Below are 16,092 nucleotides of genomic sequence, written 5' to 3' on the forward strand. Positions count from 1 at the left end.
TATTAATTTCATGGCTATATTTTAAAATGAGAGCCAGTACTGGCTAGATGGCTGCATGATGAGTGTCTTAAAATTTCACAAAAGGGCACTAAATTTTTCACAGTATTTGGGTTTCATTCTCAGTGTAATAAAAATATGCCACTCTTTTAATACTGAATAATAGATTCTCAGTTTGATTTACATGCATGGATTAAATGTCCTGTTTGAAAAGTTGCTCTTTTATTCATATCTGATTTCCTTCCAGTAAAACAAAAATGGTGCCCATCTACTACTATAGTGATAATACCTTGCTGCATGGGCATATAAATATTAACTGGCTTATACCTTGTAAAATTCTATACTATCCATAAAACAATCTAGTATCACAGTGTTCAGTGAAGTTTTCTATGGAGTGCCTGAAAAGGTCTATCACAGGCCAAGACATATACATGACAATGAGATGAAGGCAGCCAAACTTCCTCCTGGTCATAAAATAAGCTTATTTCAATTATGCCAGATGTGCTGAGTTTATTTACAAAAGCTTATAGTCTTCATTGTTTCTTTTCTGTAGGGAAATAAAGAAGACAATTTATTATCACCAGTTCCTTATGAGCCCTCGGGTATAAAGGCTGGGAGGCTCTTCAATCTGCTAAAACTCCAAAAATCAAGGTGTTGCCCATATTCATGTCTCCTGAGGTCTTTCTCCGTAGCTCATAAGTGGCTCCCAGAAGCCATTACACAGCCTTTCCTCTGTGACTGTTATTGTACTCCTGGCTTTTGGCTCACTTTAAAAGGAAAAGAAAGAAAGAAAAGTAAAAACACTAGTCACCACTCTGGTGACTTACTTTATTTCAGTTCATTTTGGAGTCACTGGCCCACCGTCTCCACCCGCATGCACTGAGTGACTGGAGCTCACATTGCAGCATCAGTATTGTGGGATTCCACAAGAGGATCCATAACAATCTTTGATTGATCTACTTCCATCTCCCATACCTACCTTTTTATAGACACTAGAATAACTTACGATAAGGTATTTACTTGAGACCCAAATACATTTTGGAGATTCAAAGCTGAATCTAGAAATTAACTTATTTTTTAAAAATTTTTCCTTCAAAACATACAGAGTTCAGCTAATGGAACGCTACACAAACCCTTGTCCTTGAAGGAAAGTGAAACCCTTGTCCTTGAAGGAAAGTGTCCTGATGTTTTTTTAAATTTTTCTAGAACTCAATGTATTTTGTACGCAGTGGCTCCATAAGTTTTTCAGCTATTTGTTGCTATATGTCAAACTACTTCCCAATTTAGTGGCTGGAAACAATTATGTTTAGTATATTTCCCAATTTCATGGATTACAAATTCAGTCACTTCTCTGTGGAGATCCACCTACTCTATCTACATGCTATTGATAGAGGCCACTTGACATAGCTCTTCAGCTATTGGCTGAAAGGATCCAATCTTCACCCCTAGGCCCCACTTGTTGGCAAAGGTAATGAAAGGCCTGACAAGGCTGAGACCTCTCCTTTCTTCTGTAGTGACCTTGGTTTCCGGTTTCTCCAGCTGGGCAGTTGGATTCTTTTTCACATGAAGACCCAGGACTCTTAGAGTAAGATTCCCAAGTAGACAAAAAGAAAATGGAAGTTGCCAGTTCCTTATGTTATAGGTCAAGAACATGTAGAAGCCAGATTTTGAGAGGCTAACTTTTGGAGTCCTTATTAAAAGGCTGGCCACTGCATGGTGGACACCTGGCTCAAAGACCAGCAGCCAGTGAATACACTTAACACTGTTAGGAAACTAAGCCATGAAGGCAAGGAAGAAAGAAAGAACAAAAACTATACCAACAAACCAATTCAGCTTCAATGGAGAGCTAAATTGGGACACCAAATTAGGAGAAGCAGGAGATAGGAGACAGGACACAAACACGGAAACACGTGGCATGGCATAATGGCACCTGAGCTGGTTAGGCCTAAATAGGGTCACGTCAGGGGCAGGGTCACAGGAAACTCCCAGTCCCAGGCACTGGACTGACAGGTTTAGTAACCTATCAGCCAAGTCCTCCCCCGAGCCCACCTCCAGCCTCTAGGGAGTCACTGTATTGACCTATCACCTCTCCCCTCCTCCCCCAGTGAAAACAAGATGCCAGTCGTATATGGACATACTCGGGTACAAACTCAGGTACCAGCAGAATTAGCCATCTGAGGAAGATAGGCCTCAACCTTATATAGAGGGGAAATCTTAAAGACTACTCAGAGGCAGGTGGTTCAACGCATTTAGGGAGGTAATCAAGACAGAATCAGAGCATTCTCTGAAACAAAGCCCTTCTAGCTCACCTTGAGATAGGCATCTGCCTTCAATGAAGGTACCTCTAGGCTTTCCAATACTTGGTATAGAACTCCTTCCACCCAGCAAGAGGCACAAGGATGGCTGTAAGAAATCACTTAGATTTCTTAGCCTCCTTAGTTCACTTACAGCCTGAATTTACACCCCAAACTGAGACAGCACAATTTCCATCAAATTCCATTGGTCAGTTACTCACAGATTCCCCTCAGATTCAAGAGGAAAAAACATACATGTCACCCTTTAGTGGGAATAATAGCGAAGAGTCTATTGTTTAATCTACTCTAGTAAGGTACTGGTAACTAAATGAATGAATAAAATATAAAAAAAAATACAAATAAAATATAGTACAAATAAATACAGTACAAATAAAAAAGTATAGTACAAATAAAACTACTCTATTTCATCATGTATATTGCAATTACCTCTGATTAGCCCAGCAACTTACATCTGAACCAATACCAAATCCAAAAAGTTTTTTCAATAACCCAAGCTAGCTAATGTCAGTTCAAGAATACTACTTTCCTTCTAGCTTTCGTATCTCTTGATTCTTCTATGATACACATTTTTAATGTATTAATGGTTCTTTATTTATTTGCTACTTCTTATTTACTACTGTGGGAGAATGAAAGTTTGTATACTCCCCAAATTTATATGTTGAAACCTTATCCCCCAATGCAATGGTATTTAGAAATGGGGCCTCTGGGAATAAATTCAGTTTGGATGAAATGACAAGGTAGGACTGTCATGATGGATCAGTACCCTTGTAAGAGGATAACACTTTCTCCTTTTTAGTCTTTCATTACGTTAGACGTTGAGTTCCTTTTAACATTCGCATCCTATCACTGTCCTGATGGTAGTACATACGATCAGGGAAAATGTTCTTCTGCTATTCTATAGTTGAAATGATGAAAACATTGGAGACTCTGCACGACTCTCAGACCCATCACTGTAGATATCCAGAAACAGAATTCCATTTGGGAAATAAAGCACACTGTCTTGTCCCTATCCTTCGATATCTTGTCTTGTCTCAAGAATGCATTCTTTATATTTAAATATGTAACAAGAAACTTTCTACAACTGCATTTCCAAAAGAATCTCTTTGTAAAAATTTTGAAATGTATTTTATTCCCTTTGACCAAGGAGAAAACCTTGCCCATTCAGAAAAAGAAAAAAGAAAGAGATTTTGAAGGCTGTCACCTCTGTCCTTGATCTGTTCTTAGAGGTCATTGTTTCTGTATCGAAATACTACCCATACAATGGCATCAGCTTATTTCCTCTGTAAGAGATCCTGAAGATTTCCACAAGATTTTAAGCAAAATCTTTTTTATTTGTTGGGGGGGGGGGGACTTTAAACTGGTTCACACACTGACATGTGATCCTCAAAACCAGATGTGCTTATCAAATAAAATGGGGTTAAGTACCATCAAAATCAAGTCATATTTTTCTTTTGGCCAACACAGACACTCAATCCAAGAACTGGTTTCATTTTCTTTGTGGTGTGGGGTAATGTAAAAGAAATGAAATATGTAACCCTAAATTGAAGGAAACCATGGTCTTAATGGAATCATTAGAGAAATTGTTCCAGAATGCTACATCCTTCCAGAAATAATAACCCTGTAATGTCAGCAAATTCGGAGTCAGCACGGGTTACCTGCTCTATACAGAGGGCTCTGGTCATATTCATTCGATCTGCCTGAGGCTTAGCCAAACTTGAGTACGTGACCTTTAAGAATTTTTTAAAATTCATTAATCAATGTTCTTTGCCTGAATTTTGCTGGTTTTGCTTCTTTAACCTATTAGTTGTGTCCCTATTTTAAGTTGGCCAATGAAAAGTCTGTACCCAATGAAAATGAGAATTGCAAGCATAACAGTTCTAGCTAATAATTAACAGAAGGTTCTTTCAGCTCTGGTACCATTGCCAAAGTTCAATCAAGATAGTTTTAAATGTCACCAAAAGAATGATAATGCAAGATAAAGTGATAAGAAACTAATAGTCACCACACTTAATTCAGATCTGACTTTACATTTCTCAGGATGACTAACACATCTTACCTTTCAGTCTTATAAAAAGCCTTGACACTGCATTTATTTATTCACATTAATGTATCAGAAACTAAACCCAACTGAAGAAACTGCAAAATTCTTCACCATACTTTCAAAGAATCAGCACAATTTTCCCACACTAGTCTCCTAATGTTTTTTTTTTTTTCCTGCTGGTGACAGTTTTAATAACTTTGTATTGCTAATTTAAAACAAGATACATTGTCACATGTAATAACTAAATGGTTTAATGACTTAAGGCAATTCATATATTGTGGTTCCTGAATGGTGTACCTGTCTTACGGCTGCCCAAGTCCAACTTTGAATTTTTATTGAGCTAATTAATTGGAGAAACAATTATTTAATTACATAAACAGGATCATTTTGAATTTCTATTGAGTGAATTAGTTGGAAGAACAATCCTTCAATTATACAAATATGATCATTTGATCTTTCTCTTGCTGTCTAAATGCTCCAAAGCACTTAGTACTTTACTAAAAATGAACGGGGGGGGGGGAGGAAGCTTATGTTTAATATTCCCTTTAAATGAACAGAAAAAGCATTTTGTTCAATATTCCCTTATAAAGTCATAGAACATGTCAAATAAGAATACTTCAAGAAAATAATACAAAAATGTCATTTGTTTTTGCATTCTTGTTCCTGAAAGATATTCTTTGTTAGTCCTTTTAGCAGTGTTCTAGTAAGGACATATATGTTAAGAAGCGAACTGTATCTCCCAAAAGGAAATATATTGAAATTCTAACCTCTTTCATCTCAGAATGTGACCCTACTTGAAAACAGGATCGTTTACGACTTAACCAAAGTAAGATGAGGTCATTAGAGTGGACCTTGTAAAGACAGTTTTCCTTATATAAAAGGAAATTTGGACACAAAGACAGACATGCACTAGGGACAAGGATGTGAAGACATACAAGGAGAATGTCACATGACTCTGATAATTAGACAGCTGCTTATACAGGCTGAGGAGACCCGGGGGCTGCCCGCACCCAGGTGAAAGGCATAAAACCCTAAAGCTTTCAGAGGAGAAAGACCTGTCTGTATTTCAATCCCAGGCTTCTTTTCTTTACAACTGTGAGACTACACATCCTGTTGTTTTTAGCCCACTGATTTTGCCTTGGGAAACAGCACTGTTTGCCCTGGAAAACTAATGGAATATTCTTAGTCAAAAATGGTTCTATTCATTTGCAACACCTCTGATCCGATAGGAGGTAAAGAAAGTACTATTTTCATTCATTTCTCTCTCATAATTTTGTGTCAATCTCTGTTGTCTAAGGTTTTAACACAATGTGTCCATATGGATTGATCTTACTTTGTCCTGTTTAGAGTATCTATTTCTCTCCTCTGTGCATTTAGACCCTTCAGGGAAAATTAATGGCTGTTATTTCTTCATGTAAAACCTCTTCTTCTCATTCTCTTCCTTTCTAGAAATTGCAGATGTAAGTTATATCTTCCCTTCAATATCTGCAAGTCACCTCACATTTTCCCTCTTAGTGCTGCAGTCTAGAAAATTACATCTGGTCTGTCTTCTACATCACCCTCTTTTTGTTCAGTTTTAATCTTCTCAATAATGTATCTCTTGATTTTTTAAATGTTAACCTCTGTACTTTTTATATGCTAGGATTTTTACTGTAGCTATCAGAAGAAATGCAATTTTAAAAGAAGAGCTTAAAACCTGTCTCTTGTCTATACTTACTTGATAGATATTTTTACTTTATAGGCTACAATTTCTGTCAAGTCTATCTCATTTGGACAAATTTTGACAACCCTAACTTTATTCAGAACACTCCATTACTCTATATTGAATGGGCCCAATACCTCATCTCCTAAATGGTTGTTAAAATAGAAAGGTTAAAAATCAACAAAATTGAGCATCTGTTCTACTTCCTCCCAGGAATTTCTTTTTTGTTTCTGGTACCCAAAGATCTCTTTCATTATTAAAAATATATATGCATATATGTATAAGTATGGTTTTTATTCAGTTCAACCTAGCATTTCTCATTGTTAAAAGAACAAATTCCTTAAAATGAAATATAACTTTTAGCCTCCAGTTTTGGCAGGATGGTAAAACTCAGGTAACCTAAATATTCCCCCAGTTTATCATCTTGCCAGAACCAAAGGCTCCAAAGGTACATTCTTTTCCATGTTTTCTTCCAAAGATCTAAACTTACTGGCTGTCAACAAAAAAAAAGATCCACCAAGAAGATAATAGTTATATTTGAAATATTTTTCTGATAAATGTCAGAAAGTTTCAGTATCTCCACTAAAGAATTATTCCAAATCTTTCAAGAAAGGTAATCAAAACTGAGTGTAGGTTTGGAGCCCATAGATGAATTTGACTTAACACTGTTTTTATAGTAACTGAGTCAGGAAGTTTCTAGTGCATAAGACAGATTTGTCTGCTATCTCATCATATTTGACCATTTCCACCTCATAATACAAATAGATCATGCTAAGACAAGGAATTGTTTGGAACAAGAATGAAGAGCAAGTACCTGGAAGTAGAAGTGGGAATAGTTAGAGTGAGCCATCATTGGAGGCACACATACACCTAACTGTCTCTCTCCAGAGCCTTTACAAGTAGTCTACTCAATAACTTTTACTTGTGTCCCCATAGGTCTAGTCTTAAGCCCGAAGATAAGCCAGCCTTATTGCTGGAATATGATAATTTATCCCCAGGCCCATGAGAAATGTAACTCTACATGTATGTAAAATACACGTTTCCTTCTCAAACTTGATGTTTCTCCAGTAGTTAGGACTTAGAAGAGAAGCAAATGATCATCTCTCCCCACTTAGCATCTGTTTGACTTCTGCTACTTAGAGAAGAATCTGAGATGTAGGGCTGGGAAGGTGGCTCAGTGGTAGAATGCTTGTCTTGCATGCATGAGGACTTGAGTTCAATTCTTCGGCACCACATAAACAGAAAAAAAAAAAGGATTGGCGCTGTGGTTCAAGTGGTAGAGTGCTAGCCTTGAGCTGAAGAGCTGAAGGACAGTGCCCAGGACCAGAGTTCAGGCCCTACAACCACCACCACCAACAACAACAAAAAAGAATCTGAGATGTATTTCAAAGCCTTTTGCTCTATTCTAATCTGGAATTTCAAGGTGTTTACAGAAATCACATGGAAAAATACAAGTGTATAGCCTGCACTTTATTTTATTATTTCTATTACCATAAATTAAGTGTACAAATGGGTTTTATAGTGGTATTTACATATATTTATATAATGTATTTGACCAAATTCACCCCTTCTATTATACTCAAGGAATGATTTCTCAAATGTCCATATATTTATAATATACTCATTTACATATTTTAATGGGTCTGTGAGAGTTCTTTTTTATTTCAAAATCTCATTGCCTGAAAATTCAATGTTTTAACTGTCAGTCTCTCCCCAGCTGCCAGCAGAATGATTGGCAGACAGAATTGTGTGGTTAGTGGAAAAACTTTGTGTTATTGGGTAGAGACCAATGGAATGAGCAATAACACTTTGATTTTGAAAGCAGAAAGCCTCCCATGACTTCACTTGCCTGTCAAATTCTGGATGTCTCAGTGCTTTTCTTGTTCTTATTTTTGTCATGAATTTTGTACTTTCCTTCTACACTGTGAATGTGAAACAGCTTAGTGTATTTCTTTGGGGATCTAGGATTTTGCCAGGTGATACCAAGGGATGAATGTAATTCAGTGACATTTTTGTCAGGCTGCTAAAGAGTAAATTTTCCTTGACTGTGGCAGGAGGTAATTAATTTTTTGTTTGTTTGTCTCTGACACATGTAAAGACAATTTGGGGTTGCTATTTCAACTATTCGAAGATATGTTTGTTCTGTTTTGCAGGAATAGAAAATGAATTTGTTGTTGGCAGAATTGCTAGCTTTTGCTTATCCCTGCAGTCAATGTAGTTTTTAATACTGTGATACTATGAGCATTTTACTTTGCAACCTCAATCTGACAGTAATATACCCTTTCCCTGGAGATGATCTTGATGCAACTCTTCAAACTATGATCTTTCCTGACACTTTATCCACAGTATACTCTGTCTGCTCTCTGTCACTATGATAAAATAACTGAGGCAATTAGTTTATATAGAGGAAATGTTTATTTTAGCTCATAGTTTTGGCTATGCTAATCCAACTTCAGTTGTATCCATTGCTTTTGGACTCTGACAAGAGAGTACATCATGGTATGGCATGGCAGAGAAAAATAACCATTAATCTTATGAACTGAGAATCAAAGAGAAAGAGATTGAGTCTCACAGTCCCCAATGACTTAAAGACCTCTTACCAGGTTTCACCTTCTAAGGTTTTACCATCTCCCAGTGGTGCCAAGCCTTTCATACATGGACCACTAGGGGATACTTTATCCAAACAAAAGCACCCAATTTTAATCTTTCTACATGGAATATCCTCTACAGAGGATAAAAATCAATAGAAAAGGTTTCTGCACCCAGATTGCCCACTAAATGAATGTTTAAAAAACCACTTATATCAGCTTTCAATGTAAAACTGTTATTTATAGAGATGGCTTCAAAACCAGCAAGCTCTCCAAAGATTATTTTTTGTAGCCTACCTCTATGTTCACATTTTTGGGTATTTGATTAAAATGTGCCAAGAGAATAGAATGACATATTCATGCTGATTGGATTGTATGTACATATATATGTATATACAGGATCAGGTGTGGAAGTTTATGTCTATTATCTCAGCGAATCTGCAAGTAGAGATTGGAGGAATTTCAGTTTGAGGCCAAAGGCCAAGGCTTCATCTCAATCAACAGGCTGAATATGGTGGTTTGTATCTGTGATCTCAATTACACAGGAAGTATAGGTAGCAGGATTGTAGCCCAAGGTTGTCCCTGAACAAAATGTGAAACTCTATTTGAAAGATAACTAAAACAATAACAATGTGGCACAAGTTGTAGAGCACCTGCCTAGCATTATATGTATGTATAAGTACGCGCACATGAATAGGGATATGGATATTCACATTTCTTAGCTACTCCCCCATTCTTGAAGTTTTCTCCTACAAATGGTGAGAGGTAAGATTTTTAACTCAGGGCCTGAACTATGCCTGATTCCTACTCATACCTGTCCTTCTGAATTGTGCTTCTAGCACTTCTGGCTTCCCAGAGGAAAATCCATCTCCATAAGCAACCTAGACTAACACTCTGCACAAATACCCAAGCTTCTTAATGAGGCCTTTGGGATGACTTCAGGGAGAAAAACTTGTTAACCTCCATTGTTCTCAACCAAAGGTTAATTTGAAAGTTATCTGAAATATAAGCCTTTACCATATTAATTAAAAGAAAAGTCTACTGGGTAAAAATTTATGGGCTTCACTATCAACTGGCCAGCATAATTATTATAATACTAATAAAAAAGAATTTGAATCCTTCCTCTGTATTGACCTATTTCGGTGAACAGGTGCTTGGTCCTTTCTCACATTCTTGTGGTAGGCAGGCTTTATTATACCCCTTCTCAAGTGAACCAGAAGACTGTTGGCTCCTGGGTGGATCTTCTTGGCCAAGATCCCCCTCCTCCTTAATCTCTTCCCAGAAATAAATTCTTAAGTTTCTATTTCAAAGGCTTCTTTGGTATCACTGTTGCTATGACTATCAGTTCTCTAAGTTATGTCTGCTGCTGGCAACGAGATAACTTAAGAATAAGTAGAGAAACTGGGAACTGGTAGCTCATGTGTGTAACTCTAGCTACTAAGGAGGCTGAGAGCTAAGGATCATGGTTTAAAGCAAGCCTGAGCAGAAAAGTCCATGAGACTCTTTATCTCTAATTAAGCATCAAAAAAGGCTAGAAGTTGAGCTGTGACTCAAGTGGGAGCACTAGCCTTGAGTATCAAAACTCAGAGGCAGCTCCTAGACCCGAGTTCAAGCCCAGACAGCAATAATAATAATAATAATAACAACAACAATAAGTGATATTCACTAAATGATCTTTTAGTTCATGGTTTCCAATAAGGACTGTGTTCACTTTTTATTTTTAACCCTTATCTATACTCTCTCTCTCCCTCCCCTCTCTCTCTTTCATTCTCTGCAAAAGCACTGGGGCTTCAACATAGGACCTTGCACCTTTGCTTAGCTTTTTTCACTTAAGGCTGATGTTCTACATCTGGCTTTTTGCTAGTTTATTGGAGATAAGAGTCTCTCAGATTTGTTCACTAGGGCTAGCTTTGAATCAGGAATCAGGATCCTCAGTTCTCAGCCTCCTGAATAGTGAGGATTACAGATATGAGCCACTGGCATTCCAGCTAACCCTCATTAACTTATAAAAATATAATGGTTATTTGGGACCTCCATGGTGTGGTTTTTGTTAATACTGCATTTCTTTCCATTCTCATAATTCACTATGGAGTTGTTCTTAGCAAAAAAATAAAGGTTAATCTGATTAAAGTAGCCATATGTGTGTATGTCTGTGTGTCTGTGTGTCTGTGTAAAATACTATGGTGAAACCACTTTGACAGTTTTTATATATTTAAACACAAAGGACAGGAACAGAAAATGGATGTTGTTTGGCCATGGATACTAAATGGGAGAGGATAGGCCAACAGAGAAGGGAAAGGAAGGTAAATTGGGTAAAGTACTTTCTTTATATGTAAGAAAACAGAACAATAGAAACTATTGAAGCTGTTTTAAGAAGCAGGTAGAGGAAGATAGAGTGGAAGGCTGGAGTGAGTTTGATTAGTTACACGGTGTGCATGCACAGAAATAGCACAAGGAAACCATGAACAACTTAATTATATCTGCTAATAAAAAAAGTAGCCACTGTCTTCAAGGATCTTAGATATCTGGAAAGTTAAGGTGGTGAAAATTTAAGGCTGAAGATCTGTTTCCTGTTAAGGAAAAGTATTCTCTTCTCGTCTATCACCCTATGAGGTCCATTTGATTCTTACAATTTTCTTTCTTTCTTTTTTCTTTTTTTTTTTTTGCCAGTCTTGGGCTTGATCTCTGGGCCTGGGCATTGTCCCTCAGCTCTTCAGCTCAAGGTTAGCGCTCTACCACTTGAGCCACAGAGCCACTTCCAGTTTTCTGGTGATTTATTGGAGGTAAGAGTCTCACAGCCTTTCCTGCCCAGGCTAACTTTGAACTGCAATCCTTAGATCTCAGCCTCCTGAGTAGCTGCTCCTGAGCCACAGGTGCCCAACTCTTACAATTTTCTTATAGTGGAATATGCCAGTGTTGCCAGACTCAGAAAGAAAAATGGTTCATGTTTTCTCTCATACGAAGAAGCTAAATTTAAAATACAACTATGCACAATGACATATACAGGTTCTATGCTTTTATACATAAATAAACTGACTAAAGGAAGTTATACTTAGGGTAAGTATCTTAAGGCAAAACTCCTCTGAACAACTATTGAACTATTTATCAAAATTAACACCAGGAAGTGCAAACACGTTGGGAGGTGGGCAAAGGAGGGGGAGACACCAGAATAGAAGGAGGCAGTGTGAGCAAATGTGATCATTATGTTTTAAAAAATGAACTATGTAATTTGAGGGTAGGAAGGAAAGTAGAGAAATGGGGGAAGAACAAGGGAAGGGGTGATACTGGCCAAGAAGCAATGTACTCATAACTTGAGTTATAGAATTGTAACCCCTTTGTACAACTATTTAATAATAATACTTGAAAAGTAAAAAAAATACATTTTCAATTAAACAAAAAGAAATTACCAGTGTAAATGGCAGTTTTCATGTTTGTGAACAGTCTGAACTGGTGCCAGCACCCACTCCTTCTAGGACTTCTTCAGCCCCCAGTTTTCTTTTCTCTTAGGACAGGAGTTTCCCAGGAGTCAGCATCTGCCCAGAACAGATGCTATAGAGAAGCCTGTGCCAGCCCTTCTGCTTTCACAGGTACCAGATGCTGTGAGACCCTTCCTTCCATCCTTCCCAGATCACTCTTCAGCATGACCCACTCCTTCAAAACAGCATTGTCTCTCCCAAACTCCTTCACATGCTCTTCATGATCCCCTCTGTCCATCACATACGTTCATAACACTTTCTCCAACTTGTCCTCTGACTTAAGGTCTGGGCTCACCTGAAATTAGTGGCCATGCCTTCTTACGCATACACTTCCTACACATTGCATGTGTTACACATGCAATGCACGCGTCAGAGTTTTGCATTCACAAATCCTAAAGAGGAGAGAACCTTATGAAGAATTCATACTATGTATTCTTGACAAGAAAGGTTGGTATTTCTTTGTTGTTGTTGTTGTTGTTTGTTTATGTTTGTGACAGTACTGGGGCTTGAACTCAGTGTCTTGTGCACTTCCTTGGCTTGTTTTTCCTGAAGGTTGGTGCTCTACTAGTTGAGCCACACCTCCACGTTCAGCTTTTTGGTGGTTTGTTGGACTTAAAAGTCTCACAGAGGGGCTGGGAAGGTGGCTCAGTGGTAGAGCGCTTGCCTTGCATGCATGAGGCCCTGGGTTCGATTCCCCAGCACCACATAAGAAAAAATAAATAAATAAATAAAAGTCTCACAGACTTTCTTGTCCAATCCTCAGTCCTCACATCTCAGCTTCCTGATCAGCTAGAATTTACAGGTGTGAGCTACCAGCAGCACCCAGGGGCATTTCCCTTTGACACAGGACTGAAGACATACATGCATGGCTCCTAACAGTACACGGTGCATAATGGGTGCTCTGTTGCATTGAGTGAGTGGATGACTGTGTGAAAGAATACACAAATAAAATCCATATGCTAAGTTGGTTATTGAATGCTGCATGGACAGAGAGGAAGGTAGGCAGGTAGAGAGAGCCAAGAACTACATAAAGAGATGATAATATGTGCATGGATCCGCTTACCACACAAAGGACTTCATGGAAATACAGCCCAACATTGTAGAAGTTCCCATCGTGTTGAACTGAGTGTGTTCTGGTCTTCAGGTGCCCTGTTTGCCACCATGGCAAGACACAGCTCCCCGGTTGGCACAGTAGAGACATTCTGAGGAAGTCAGGGCCTTGAGAAGCCTTGTCCTTCAGACCCGAGTGCATTTGATCTGTATTTGAAGGGTCTGGGGCAACTAAGACTGTTCAATCTACACAAAAGGGGCAGTTCTTGAATTACACAGGAACTGGGTAAAACCACACAATTAGCAACAACGGGTTTCTCAGAAAGAAAAAAGTAGACAATTATTTTACTCAACCTGTAATTGTCAGGTATTAGCAGTGAGAACCGTTGAGGACACACGGTATGTAATTAAAAGGCCAAAAGGCAATCCTCCTGAGGATGGGAAGGAAAGCTTGGCCAATTTTTTTGAAACATGGTATGCTAATGAGCTGTGACATCAGGAACCATTCATTTATTATAATAAGATAGAATTAACAGGAAATCAACACTTCTAAAACCACACAGCATACCTCTGAAGATATTAGGGGTTGGTAAGATAAACCTAGGTGCTAAACTTCACACGGGAAACTTGACAGATGATAACCTGTCCAACAATAATCACAGACACTAATGTCACACCGATAAGTGCAAAGCAGAGTGGGTCAGACTAACACCTCAGGTGATCAAAATATAGGAGCTAACATTATATACTTCACCCTGAAACTTAGCACAAATTGCATGCAACTGAGGGGTGTGACTTAACATTATTTTACATTTTCATTAGCATTAATTAGTTGTACCAGAAGGATTTTGTTTTGGTTTGTCTCTGTATATGTACAAGGGATCTTTATCAGACTTAGGCCCTCTATCACACTTCCTCCTCAAACCAGTCTCTATTCTTCTATTTTTCACACATATACATAAAATACTGGGCCCATATTCATTCTCTCTGTTCACTCTTCCCTCCCCCACTAGTACCTCCAGCCCTGGCAGAACCTGTTTTCTATTACTGTCCATTGTATAGGATATATATATATACATAAATATATTTACATAGGTATATGAGTATATATACACATATATATATCATATATGCCTCTTGAGTAGCTAGGATAACAGGCATAAGCCAATCTTTCGAGTCTAGCATCTACACATGAGAGGAAATGTGATCATTATCCTTCAGAACCTGACTGAAGCATGCTGATCTCCAGTTCCATCCATTTCCCTGCCAAAGACATCATTTCATTGCTCTTTATGACTAACTAGTACGCATGTGACTTAACATTTTACAACATATTTGAACTCCCTGTTTACCCACAGTAAGGGAAGCAAGCCAACTTCATTTTCAATAAGTGCCATAAAGTTTATACAAATCAGTGATTTTCAATTAATTATTATTTCATTAAACAAATATTAAACCAAGATTACTAATAGCCCAAATGGCATCAAATCATGATCCTATACTCAGAAATGTTAACTTATTATGTTGTGTTCAGAATAATTTGACCTTAAAGAGTTCTCTGATACATTGTACTTTAATGAAAAAAAAAATGTCATTTGCTGGGACCAAGTTACTTTCTTGCCATTCAAGTTAATCTGCAGAAAGGATTACTTAATCCTGCTTGGACTTTATCTTTAAATAAAGATAACATAAATAATATCTATATTTCCATATAGATTGTATGCTTCTAGAATTAAATCACCAATAAATAAGCATTGGAAGTTGTTCAGTTTCTTTTGTTTACTCATATAAGTCATACTTAAAAATGAATCAAAATAACGATTATTTTTCATTTAATTAGAAAGTCTTAATTAACAACAAAGATTTAACCTTAATATTTTGGCTTCCAAAAATATTTTAAAAATTAACTCCCTGTGAATAAATAAGACAATCTTTTTAAACCTCAAGGCAGGATTACTGATGCAGGCAGACAGAGTTATTAAACACATTCTAAATTAAACGCCTCTATGAATTTTATACTGAAATATATTGTGATAGTTTTTGCATGCCAAATGTGACATTTTGTGTTTTAGATTCATCTTCTGCAGTAATTTTGGAAATGTCAGACAAACAAAGATTTTGTCATTTACCAATGGAATTACTATGCATGGCTGCTTCACCATCTTTTTGCTGGCTCTTGTGGTTGTTTCAAGTCAGCAAGCCATAAAAAATCTTTATCTCTCTGAAACACAGCAATTTGGAAGATAATCGAATGGTGACTAGGGGCAGAAATGCCAGGCTGAGGAATTACACCACAATCTCTCTTGCATTTACAACCTTCCTCAAAGCGAGTGTCAGATGAGTAGGAGATGCAGATGGAAGATTCATCAACTCTCAAGCCTTGTCTCATTTGCATGGCAACAGGCCCTGTCTCACTGTACAACAGGGACTGAGCTTCACTCACTGACTTCCTGTTTTAAGGAATTCTCCAGGCTTTGCCATTGAGAGATACTAGCCTCAAAGTCTCATAAAAAAAAAAAACGGGCATCAAGACCTATTAAACTTCTGTTTCTCTCATCTGTACTATTAGAGATAAAGCACAAGAGGCAAGTAGATCTACATAGTCAATCTCCTCATTTCACATATTGCACGAGGGGAAAAAAAGTTAGTTCTAAGAGCTCACCTGGCAGCAAGATCCTGCTGCTCCCCTGGAATCCTTAGTTACCTGTGTGAGAGACCCGGATTTGGTGGCACACCCCTTTTTGCCAACAGTTAAGTCTTCAATCAATGTTGGACATGGAGTTCTGCAATGATGAAGAAGCAAGACAGAAAAATGACAATAGGTTCTTTTTGAAAAGAGAGAGAGAGAGGTGTTTGTCTTTGGAATCACAATACAATTTGATGTTTTCCTTCAACATTTTGTCAGATTAACTAGCAATTAAAT

The 16,092-nt window shown here is 37.7% G+C and overlaps 1 pseudogene; it reads right to left on the bottom strand.

Moving 5' to 3' along the window:
- Window positions 1-16,092, bottom strand: part of LOC122122428 — a 267,246-nt pseudogene that overhangs the window by 186,397 nt on the left and 64,757 nt on the right.

The sequence above is a fragment of the Dipodomys spectabilis genome, unplaced genomic scaffold, assembly GCF_019054845.1.
Source record: "Dipodomys spectabilis isolate Male_0828 unplaced genomic scaffold, ASM1905484v1 ptg000209l, whole genome shotgun sequence".
Taxonomy (NCBI): domain Eukaryota; kingdom Metazoa; phylum Chordata; class Mammalia; order Rodentia; family Heteromyidae; genus Dipodomys; species Dipodomys spectabilis.